This window comes from Lissotriton vulgaris, chromosome 7 (assembly GCF_964263255.1).
Source record: "Lissotriton vulgaris chromosome 7, aLisVul1.2, whole genome shotgun sequence".
NCBI classification, from domain to species: domain Eukaryota; kingdom Metazoa; phylum Chordata; class Amphibia; order Caudata; family Salamandridae; genus Lissotriton; species Lissotriton vulgaris.
Genome location: NC_141695.1, coordinates 887,631,636 through 887,643,800, shown reverse-complemented (window position 1 = coordinate 887,643,800; position 12,165 = coordinate 887,631,636).

The window sequence follows — 12,165 nt, the reverse complement described above, 5'->3', positions numbered from 1 at the left end:
TTCTTCTCCTCCAACGCCTTCTCAGCTTCAAGGCACAGTCTCATCTCCTCTGCTTGGGCTTTGAGCTTAAAAAGCTCAATCTCATGGGTCCTAGCTCTCTGATTCTCCTCCACTTCCTCTGGAGAAATAATCCTACCGGAGTGGTTGCTGCCGGTCCTAGACCCTGGCTTCTTCACTGGCAAATCACTAGGCAGAAAAACATTCTCCTGTGCGCCACCCTCTCCAGTATCAGCTTCTGGATCACCATGTTTGGCCTCCCACCAGGCCCTCAGAGCTTTCTGTAGCTCCTCCTTGTTTGTGCTGCCCTTTGCTGGGCATCCAAGCTGTTTGCAGAATGCTTTCAGTTGCTCCTTGTTATATATGAACAACTCCTGGATTTCAAATTCCCCTACCACTTCTACAGTCACGCTTGGCGCTTTCCGAGACATGATGCTTCCTGCCCTTTTCAACTAAAAAGGTTTCACTCCAAAAAGAAAAAATCTTGCGCAACCTGTGCTGCTAAACTAGACTAGTGATGTACTGGAAATCACTGCAGGTCAAGTGCAATTATTAGTTCAAAATCCGCACCGCTGTCCAACAATGTTAGAACTGGGGGTCTCTAGTTGGCAGAGGTAAGTACCTTAGACCAAGTAGGGACCCTTGCTTCTAGTCAGGGTGAAGGAATAACCCTCTGAGGTAACCCCTGCTCACCCTCTGGTAGCATGGCGCGAGCAGTCTAGGCTAAACAGAGGCAATGTGGATAACATTTGCACTTAACACAACAATAATCCCCAATCCACCACAAACTGAGACCACACAGGTAAGTATATTTTATAAAAATATATAACTTTATCTAGTTTCAGCAAGGTAAATAAAGCAGTTACACGATAATCACGTCTTTAGAAAGGTGTATCACTTAATCTTAATGGTTGCAGTAAATGTAGGAAGTTCTGTGTCATCAATGGTCTCTAGTCTCTTATCTTAGTATTAAAAATAATGCCTCGAATTGATCTCACATCAGCTCTTTAAAAAGGAAGCTAAATCAAGCAATGCCAAAGATGCCACTGACCCTATCAATGATAATCAGGCCACTAACAATGTACCCCAAGCGCGAGATGCGCGCTTCTCCAGACTCGCTGGGGACTCCTTTTGTCACTCCTGTGTGTCCTCGCGCTTCAGGTGCGCCGCGCCGCGCTGAGCACACTCGCCCTTAAGGCCCCGGCCGGTCCCCTCTACTCTCCCGCCCGCTCTCGACAATCCAACGAGCGGCGGGGGAGTTGGCTCTGCACGCCTCGGGAGACGACCGGCTAGGGATGCAGGGGCACTCACTTGGAGTCCCTCGGCGGGGACGGGTCGCACGGCTGTCGGCTCCTCTCCGGGGAAGGGATAATCTTTCGATCGTGGCTCTCTCACAGGTCCCGATGTCGGGGGCCAATCCGGTCGCGGCGTTTGGGCGAGCCTCCAAAGCACCCGGGAGTCAGCCAATGGCAGCGCGGCTCCCGGGGCAGGCCCACGATGACGCTCCTTCCACCAGCCAATCACGGCACACGGCAACAGGGATGACGCTGTGGCACACGGGCCTATCCCCTTGCGGCGTTTAGAAAGGGGCTCGGCTCCTTCGACCAATGAGAGCGCGTGGCTTCGTTCTTCGGCCCCGCAGCTCTGGTCGAGACGGCGATCTTCGCGAGAGTCTCTCCGGCCCCCGGGCCGCGGCGATGAACAGGCGGCAAGGGCTTTTCACGAGGCCAAAGGCGAGCAGAATGTTCGTGGGGGCACCACTCCAACTGGGAAGTAGTTCACGGAGGAAAACACAGTCAACCTCCGATCCTCTGCCAAAACGTGCCGATGAGCACGGCGATCTTCCTCCACGGCCACACTTGCAAGCCACGCTCTCAGCAATACTTAGAGCACGATCTTTCTGTAGTTTTTGGGCAAAGCTTTAGGAACCTTTGACCCTGGGTTCCAAACAGGAGGCCAGCTCTTCTCAGGCCCTTGGAGATTCAGTTCAGGAGACGCAGCACACAGCAAAGTCTCTGTAGTTTCAAGCAGGCAGGGTCACAGCACACAGCAAAGTCCCTTTCTTCTCCTCTCCTTCAGTTGGTTAGCAGGATAGGTCAGCCCTTCAAGCACACAGCAAGGCAATCTTCCATCAGCTCCTTCAGCCGTCCTTCTTCTGGCCGAGGTTCCTCTTGATTGTAGAATCTTAGAATCTAATCTTCTGTAGTCAGGGGTCCTTCCCTTATACCCCAAAAAGTCTTTGAAGTCCTTTGAAGTCTTTGTGCAAGGGGGCCCTGAGCACTGGAATGTTTCTGGTGTTCTTCTTCCTGTCAGCTTCAGGGCCAGAGGTGACAGTGGGCCGGCAGGGGAGTTAGCCAGCACGGTGGTCAGGCAGACACAGCCCGGCACTATCAGGTGCTTCTTCCTCCCCCTTCCCTGGCAACAGATGTTGCCTTTCACCCCTGGGCTGACTTCGACCCCCTCCGGGGCCCTGCAGCCCCTGTCACACTCAGCCCAGCCAGGCAATCCACAAACAGGCCCAGGCACACAGAAAGGTTTAGACAAGAGAACAGCCACTTTCTAAAAGTACTATTCTCAACCCCAGGATTTAAAAACAACCTTCACTAAAAGATGTGTTATTAAATTCTGAGTTCAGGGATATCTTTCACTTATGTCCCATCTTGTTCCTATGAGAAGATAGGCTGGTATCCATTGGGACCAGCCTCCCGCATGTTATTCTATGGAGCAAGATAGCCTTACAGCAGTGAGCACCCAAAAGGGCTGCTGCTCACTACCAGAGCATGTTACCTGCACTAGTACATGCTCTACCTTATCCATGCACTGCACCCTGCCCAGGGGGGTACCTTGAGCCTTCCATAGGGGTGGCTGATGTGCACAGACTGTCGTAAATATTTAATTTACTATCATAATTTCTATGCAGGTAAGTACTTAATCAATAATAACTCAATCGGAAAGAAAGAACCAGAGTCCGTGGTGTTAGAGTTCTTAGGGGTTTTATTCCTTAAAAAGGAATGGTCATGACCTGGCTATCATGTTCCCGCAACCACACAGGGTTCAGGAAGGGATAGAGAGCATATGCCGCACACATTTTACTTGACAATACATAGCTTATATACTTATTTTACATCATCGAAAGCAATAGAGTAGGCGTAACAGCTGAGAGAAGACAAGATAACAGCATCCACGTGTTAGCAATACGTAATTAGGAGGCGTGAACTGGGCGTGAACTAGAAGCGTCACAGGCAGGTGTCACAAGTGGGTGGCACTAAACAGAAATGTTGCAATGTTAGCAGAAATCGGAGACTTGGATGCGCGCGCAGCTACATGACGTGTGATTGACGTGAAAACTGGAGGGTGCAGGAGACTTGACATTTACACTGACGGAAAGAGACAGAAGTCTGGCATGTCGGATCAACTTGTACTTCTATCATATCTGATATCTGATGTTTGGGAACCATACTATCGAGAGGGAAAGGTCTCTGGGGCAGAAGCTATTCTATACTGACTGTGAGTGCGTGTGTAAGCGCCTGAGTGTCTGCATGAGAAGCGTGGGGGCATGGGCCTTCCATGGGAGCATGGTAACAGAGGCTATGAATTACTTGCACGGAGACAGGCCGGCCCTTTCGCCCTGCAGCTAAGAGGGATGTTTATTGAAACTAGTAGGCAGGAATGTATTTTCGAGGAGCGGAACAGATAACTCGAAGGTTGTAGTCAGTCTTGGCAGGCAGCAGGCTGAGCTAAGCACGGTGGGCCGCGCTGGAAGTAAGTCAGAGTTCACGGGTACAGAGACAGCCTGGGCTGAGGATTTCAGAGTCAGAAGCCAGAAAAATGGCTCGATGGCAGAAATTCAGGGCCAACTTTGCCAGAGCTGAAAAACGTGTAAAGTACACTACAAAAAGACGTTGGCATAGCATACTTAGGAACGGACTATTCAACCCATTCAGGGTGGGTCTGAAAGAGGACATGTTAACGTTGGACGCAAATGTATTTGCGTCTTCGTAGCTGGCACAGGAGGGAAGTTACATGCACTTTAAGCTGGTACATGGAGTCGGTGGGGTACACGCTAGGGAACACAATCTTGACCATAAAATTTATATTTCCTCATTCCCTCCTTGTTCCCTACGGACCCTTCATGATATATCGATCCTCATGAATCGATCAGTTTGTTCTTGTAACATCATTTGTTCTTCTTTCTTTCTTTCACGTTTTGAGAAAAAACTAGAATGTTCAATGCACGATGTGGCACACAGTCCACAAATCGCTGGCCCACACTGTAGGCACAGGCAGCAACTGAATACTAGGACTAGGCCAATGCCTAGGAAGGATAGGATCTTCCATCCCCAAGCGGTTAACGTTGTCCAGAACCAACCGGACCAAGTCCAGGTGCCTGGATTCTGATGTATCAGATTTGCAATTTTATGAAGACGTGTAATGGCTTGATATACTGTTGGCGCGTTTTCTGGAATGAAAATACAGCAACTTGACCCGATGACCTTACAGGCTCCACCTCTATCTGCCAAGATGACGTCAATAACAAGACGATTCTGAAGAACAACAACCCGCATGGCGGACTGCTCTTCTGTTAAGTTACCTAAGGCGGAGGCAGTTTCATTCACTACTGCTTCAAGTGTTCTAGTTAATCTGCGGATTAGCTTACTATTTTGGACGGGGCCTAAGAAGAAAAAGAATCCTTTATTAAAATCGGTGTATTGTTCCCATGCTGTTTCTGTATAGTCGACAAGCGAGAGATCTCTTCGGAGCCTATTCTTTACTAGATTTGTATTTCTGTGATAGTCAGGAGGAGCTAGAAAAACAGGTGGCAGAAGGAATGCAATGTAACAGGTACCATCCCAATCTGGAGGTAAGCGTATGTATGCGGTATGACCACAAACAAAATAGGAATGACGGGTAGCTCTAAAAGAAGACTTGCCTTGATCACTGAATTCGACCACAGTAGTACATTTACTATGACCTAAGTGTACTGAACCTTTCTTGCTGACACATAATTCACCAGTGACTGGTAGTACTGACATAGCGGGCAGAACTGGAGCAGGTTCGGATTCAACAGTAAGGATCATAAGGTTAATTGTGTAATTACCTAATCCATAAACTTCATTTTCTAGATCAGTTCCTATTCTAATGGGGAGTCCCTTCTTGTCAGGATAACAGGCATTAAGCAGAACTAAGTTCAAGTTTCCCCAAACCCAGCTCCCTTTGAAAACAGCAATATCAGGATCTACGGAATTTATTATTCTAAACCAGGCACCACAGGAACCGTTGTGAGTGAACGGGTACGGAAAGAGGGGCAGAGCTCCCTTGTATTTCTGGTAGGGAGGGAGTCGGCCACATATCCAGCAGTTTGTAGCATTGTTAGTCTGATGGGAATGATGTAACATACTAATGAATGTGTTGTTGCGCAGCGCAAGTCTGTAAGAAAGTTCATGTGGAGGTAATTTACTAAAAGAATGTTCAGCAGAAACATTATAAGCAGATTGTTCACGCTTGAAAATAGGATAATAGATGGGGAGCAGTATACTCGCAATAATTATCAGAACACTTAGAAAAAACATAATTAATAATGTCACCATACAGTGACTACGTAGTGATTTACAATATGTACGTTTCTTTAATTGTCTCTCTCTCTCTCTATCTCGATCTAGGGGATACATGTCAGAAACTATTTAACCGATTCACCTAGGGGAGGACTTAAACAATTAAACTGTCTGACTTGCTAGATCGGAGCTTTGATCTATATTCTTCTTGTGGAGTTTTCTCTCGTTCGGAGACTTTAAAATCATTAGTTTTGATACAGTCTTTGGTGGGGGTGGACGAGCCTGGATCTGGTTTCAGTTCATTGTATTTTTTGATATGGCTCGTGTGGACCCACCCCTTTCTGCCTTCCAGTTTCACTGCGGTCCTCGTTGTAAGAAGGACGGTCTTTGGCTCCTTCCAGCGGGGCTCCAGCGGACTCTTCCTGTCGAAGTTCCGTACTAAAACTGTGTCCCCAGGACGGACATCATGTGGCTTTACATCAGTGTTGTCGGGGAAAGCTGCGGCAACCTGTGAACAACATGATTGGAGTGCAGACATCAAGGAGGCAAGGTAATCTGTCAACATATTGCAATCAACATCAGTAATCTTCTTCGGAATGGGCGTCCCCCACATATTCGGTGGTCTACCAAAGACCACTTCGTACGGGGATAGTCCAGATCGCGAGTGGGCGACCATCCTCATATAAAACAATGCAACTGGCAGGGCGACTATCCAGTCGACCCCCTTTTCTTTACATATTTTTCCCAGGCGGGTCTTTAATGTCTGATTATGCCTTTCTACAAGGCCTGCGGCTTCGGGATGTCGGACACAATGGAATCTCCACTGATATCCTAGCAGCAAGGAAACCTGCTTCATTAATTCAGATGAGAATGGCTGTCCGTTATCTGAGTACACGACACGAGGCAAGCCGTACCGTGGGAAAAATTCACGAACCAGCTGCCTGGCAGTGGTCGGAGCAGTGTAATCTGGGACTGGGTATGCTTCGGTCCAACGGGAAAGTGCACAAACAATCACGAGGACATATTTGAATCCTCGACAAAGGTCCATCTGGATATAATCCATCTGGAGGACTTCAAAAGGGTGATCGGGAGGATGAAATCCACCTTGCTCTACAGGGACGCTTTTACCTGGATTGAACTGACAACAGATCATGCAAGTACGCACTTTCTGTTTTGCTGCTGCTCGTAAGTGTTTATTGCTCCAAGGATTTTGTAAACTGTCTAACATTGCTTTTTCTCCTAGGTGTGCTGGACTATGTGCTGTATTAATCATGACTTGAACCATAGAATCAGGGAGAAACCATGTAGATTTTCCCTTCGTCATCCAACCTTGATCTGTCTGGATCCCTCCTAGTTCAATCCATTTCTTTATTTCGTCTGGGGTAGCATGTGTCTGAATATCGATTACATCTAGTGTGGGATCCCTGACTGTCATACAATTTGTCGGTCCTATTGTCTTTGTCATGTCAGTTGTCTGAGTGTGAGTCAATGCTGTATGTTTTGCTGTCTGGTCTGCCAGGTCGTTACCCTGGGAAACAGAATCTGTAACTTTAGTATGTGCTTTACACTTCATGACGGATATACCTGATGGCAGATGTATTGCTTCTAACAGTGCTTGAATGAGGGGACCGTGTTGGATCTTGGCACCATGAGAGGTCAGAAAACCTCGTTCTTGCCATAACATGCCGAAGTCGTGTACAACTCCGAACGCATAACGGGAATCAGTGTATATGTTAACATTTCTGTTCTTGGCTAGAATACAGGCTCGGGTCAGAGCAATAAGCTCTGCCGCTTGAGCAGACAGTGTGTCAATACGATGCGTTTCTTTAACTTTGGTTTCAGTGGTCACTGCATATGCGGCCACTAATTCTCCTGTACTTGTTCTCATACATGAACCATCCACATAAAGTGTCAGGTCTGGATTTGTCAGTGGAACATCTGTTAAGTCTCGTCGAGGCTTTGTAACTGCATTAATGATCTCTATACAATCATGCGGGGCTGGATCTGTCATAATTGTAGGTAACAGTGTTGCGGGGTTCAGAATACTGCAGCGTCTGATTTCTATGTGAGGCTGGAATAGCGTTAATTCGTAACCTGTCAGTCGTGCTATAGTCAAGTGCTGAGTCTGGGTTCTGTTTAAAAGAACCTCTACAGAATGTGGAACTTGTACTGTTAACTGGTGCCCTAAAACAATTGAATCACTCTGTCTGATTGCTAAGGCTGTTGCTGCTACAGACTTTAAGCACGCAGGGAGTGCCTGGGCTACTGAATCCAATGTACTTGAAAAATAAGCGCAAGGCTTATGTGAACCTGCTTGATCTTGGGTGAGGACAGACAATGCTGTACCATCACGTTCTGTAACAAAAAGTGTAAACGGCTTGCTGTAACATGGTGTCGCTAAAACTGGTGCTTGGCATAATGCTTTCTTTAGTTCCTCAAAGGCTTGTGTATGTTCTTGAGTCCAAGGGAGGACAATCGAAGTCGCTGCCTCCTGTGTTGTTAACTGGATGAGTGGTTTAGCTAGAAATGCATATTGAGGAATCCATTGTCTGCAGTACGAGGTGAGGCCTATGAAGGCCCGCACTTCCTTTTGTGTCTGGGGTTGTGGCATATTTACAATTAACTGAATGCGATCGGGAGTGAGCTGTCTCCCCACTTTGGACAGCAAGTGACCCAAGTATACAACTTGCTGACCACAGAATTGTAGCTTCGAAGGAGACACCTTGTGTCCCTTGTCGGCCAGAAAATGTAAAACTGTCAGTGATGCGTGTTCACATTCGGGCTCACTTCGTGCGGTGATCAGCAGATCATCGACGTATTGCAGTAAAGCAGTGTTAACTGGCATTTGAATACAATCTAGTTGTCTTTTCAGTGCTTGACTATAGATGCTGGGGCTTTCTGTGAATCCTTGAGGTGCGCGTGAAACTTCGTCCATTTAAACTGAATCCGAAGAGGTATTGGCTCTCTGGATCAATCGGTACACTAAAGAAGGCGTTCTTGAGGTCAATTACAGTAAAGAACGTTGCTTCTGAATCAATAGCAGTCAATAGAGAAGAGATATCGGGGACCACAGGGTACTGTGGAATAATGCATTTATTCAGTTCTCTCAGATCAATCACCAGCCGATATACTGGCGGTGCATTGGGATCAGTACGTTTAAGAATCGGAATGATAGGGGAATTGCAGATATTGGAGTCGGTCTCTACGACCACTCCTTGGGCAATGAGCTCTTCAATGATTTTCAGTAAAGCCACTACAGCATCGGGTGGTAACTTGTATTGTCTGATTCGTGGTAGAACAACTCCTGTCTTGAGTGTAACACGGTATGGTGTGATATGCATACAACCTACATCAGTTGGGCCTGTTGCCCACAAGTGATCTGGTACATTTTTCAATCTGACGTCGAATTCTCGCAAAACATAATGACCCTTGAAATCCCGCAGAAAGAGTCTAACCCCCTCCGGGGAACAGGAAATTATGGCTCCTAGAGCTTTCAATGTTTTGATACCTAACAGATTTTCTGGACATGATTTCGTAAGTAACAAGTCTGTAACACGTGATAATGGACCCACAGCCAGGGGGACTGGTTCTGATACTTCATTTATAATGGGCTGTCCTGAAAAACCAAGGGAAACATTCTGTGAGCCTGAGAGGGGTGCCCCTGGGACTTCGTCATGGCTTATAGTGGTACGGCTTGCCCCTGTGTCTATTAAAAACTTTCTATCTTTTCCCAATACTTGACTGTGTACATAAGGACCCTCTTGATCTACAGGAATTTCAATAAGAGGCAAGCCAAATTCCCTCTCTAGGCTGTTTCATGTGTATCGCTGGTAATCGGGGTAAGCAGATTGGGCATACTGGTACATTTGTTGGGAAACTTGCTGAGTCGCGGCAAGAGGCTGTGGCTGAGATACCGCTACTGTCTGTGCTGTATGGGATGAAGCATGCATAGGCTGTGTGTTCTGTGAGGTCTGTACATTCTGTGGGGTCTGTTGCTGGACCTGATCTTGTCTTGGTGGATGCGGTCTTTCTTTAGTTTTACCTGTTGCTATATTGTGTTTCAGAACTGGGCATTCATGTACGTAGTGACCTGGCTGCTTGCAATAGTTGCATGTCCCTTTAACGGGAACTGCGGCGTGACTTGTCTGGGTCGTACCCTTTCTGTTTCCGTCGGTGTGGACCGACTGGGCTACTAACATTTTCATTTTTGTGTCTTTCATACGTTTCTGTTCCTGATCCTGTTCCTCTCTAATTCTATTCTGATGGTATTGTAACATTTGTAACATCTGTGATGGCGTATTTGCTTGCCACGTACTCTCGACCTTGTACACACGGTTTTTAACTGCTAACAGGGAATTCTCGACTAGCTTTGATACAAAAAGATGCGGGTACGACTCGCTACTTGGTTTAAGACCACTATTAATAATGAAACATTTCTCGAATCTTGAATAAAAGTCACTAGTATCTTCGTCGGGTTTCTGTTTACATGCTGAGATGGCATCCCAGTCTTCCTTTCTAGTTGTCAGTAATCTTGGCAGAACCTGTACTATCAAACCTGGTAACGCTTTAGTTTTCTCCCCAAGGCCTACCCCTGGGACACGCTTGTTCTCTTCGTCTTCTATTTCTGCCCATACAATCTTTTTGTCTCCCACCTCCCATTCCTTTTCCTTGAGTTTCTCGTATGTGCCCGTAGGCAGCAGTACCTTTAACATTTTCATGATATCTTCATATGTGTAATCCCCCATCAGTAACATGTCTTTAAGCTCTCTGTGGAAACCTGCAGGGTCTTTATCATGGCAGGGTACTAGTTTCTTCATTTCTAACAGTTCTAACTTAGTCAGTGGCGTGTGTACATACACGCGTTTCAAGACATTATCCTCGCCCATAACTGGGTGTACTTCTCGTAAGGGGTTCTGACTTTCAATGCCACTCAGGCATTCCATATGATACATTTTTCTTTCTGGGGGTGGAGCGGGAACATATTCAGAGCTTACAAAAGTGTCATATCTATGTCGTTGTTCTAGAATTATTTGTATTAACTTGGTACTTAGACCTCTCCATCTATCCATGAGTAGTGCTTCTAGAGTTTCGTGTAAGGGACCTGGATCGGAATGTTTATTTCTGTATTTCGTGAGGAGGTGCTGCATCATGTATACACCTGCTAATTTCTGCTCGTCTGGGGAGAGGTTCAGGAATGTCTGTGCTACGGTGTCATCATTATATATATCCGCATTGTCAGTCCATAAGATGGCTGACCGGGCTAGTTCTTGTTCATCCATAGAATTGAGTACATGGTACCCTATTCGGTCTCGAAGTCTTTTATCAGTCTCCTGGAACCGATGTTCAGGAGAATTCGGGTTTGTTAAGGCAGAGAGGAAAACTCTCTTGCTTTCTGGACGAATACCTTTCCTAAGGTAAGTTCCCTTACCTACATACGCTATAGTATCTGTAGTCTTTTCTGATTCTTCGAGTTCTTCCTCCTCCTCGGAGGAGGCCCTTTCTTTCTCTTTTTCGTGCATTTCTATCACTGCTTTTCTTATTTTCTTGTACATACTGGCTATGCAAGCCCCCTTATCATGTTTTCCTTCAGATATATTTTGGCCCCACCTGTTGAGTCCATCTAATTCATCCTGATCTGTCTCAGGCCTGTCTCGTTCTCTTATTAGGCAATTTATGAAAAAACGTAGTATCTGTGCTTGAATGTCAACTTTCTGATGCTCCATGGCATCCTTAACACTGTCAGGGTCTTTACCAGTCTGAATGAACTGATATATTCTATCTAGGCGCTCCTTCATCCCTACAAATAACAGCAGGAAATCAGTAGCAGATCTTAACCGTAGTGAGGCCATCATCATTCTGTCGTTTTTGCCGGGTACTGGATCATATCTGCAAACTGAAAGTTTTTCTTTGAGTATGTCAAGACGGGGTGACTTGAACGTGAGAGGACTCTGCATATCCCTAAGGTTTACTCTGTGTGTTAATGGTGGGGTGTGAAGACCCCCAGTCGCACCTCCTGAGGCGGAAGCTTGGGCATTATCTCTCTGTGGAGTCTGTATCTGAACTTGAATTTGTCTTTTGGTAGCGTCAGGTAGACGTGGTTTCGGTAGATCTATTTTAACTGCGGGAAGTGGTGGAGGTGGAGGAATCTGTTGTGGTACTGGCGGAATATGATCTTGGGGCGGGTTACCACCCCCATCCCTGTCGTTAGGCAGGGCGCGGACAGGCAGATTGGTGTAAGCGGGTGCTACATCCTCTAGATAGGAATTCAGGAATATGTCTTTAGTGGTCCTGTGATTTACTTTAGTTGGCACCAATGGTGACGGCAGATTTTTCGGTATTTCTGAAATGGCCTCATGCGAACCCTCGGCCGCGAAATACATACCGTTTACGAGGTTATTTCGTGCACGGTCTACTTGCTCTGTTTTTACTCGGATCCCTTCAGTAACTAATTCGTTTTCTTGGGCTTTATCTGATTCTTTAAGTCTGTCTTCTCTACGTAGTGCTTTTTCAGCACGTTTATGTGATTCCTTACGCCAAAACTCTATGGCGTCTTTCTGAGATTGTCTGGCTTTCTTTTTCCATAGTGCTTCCTCTACTTTCATGATGCACTCAGCAT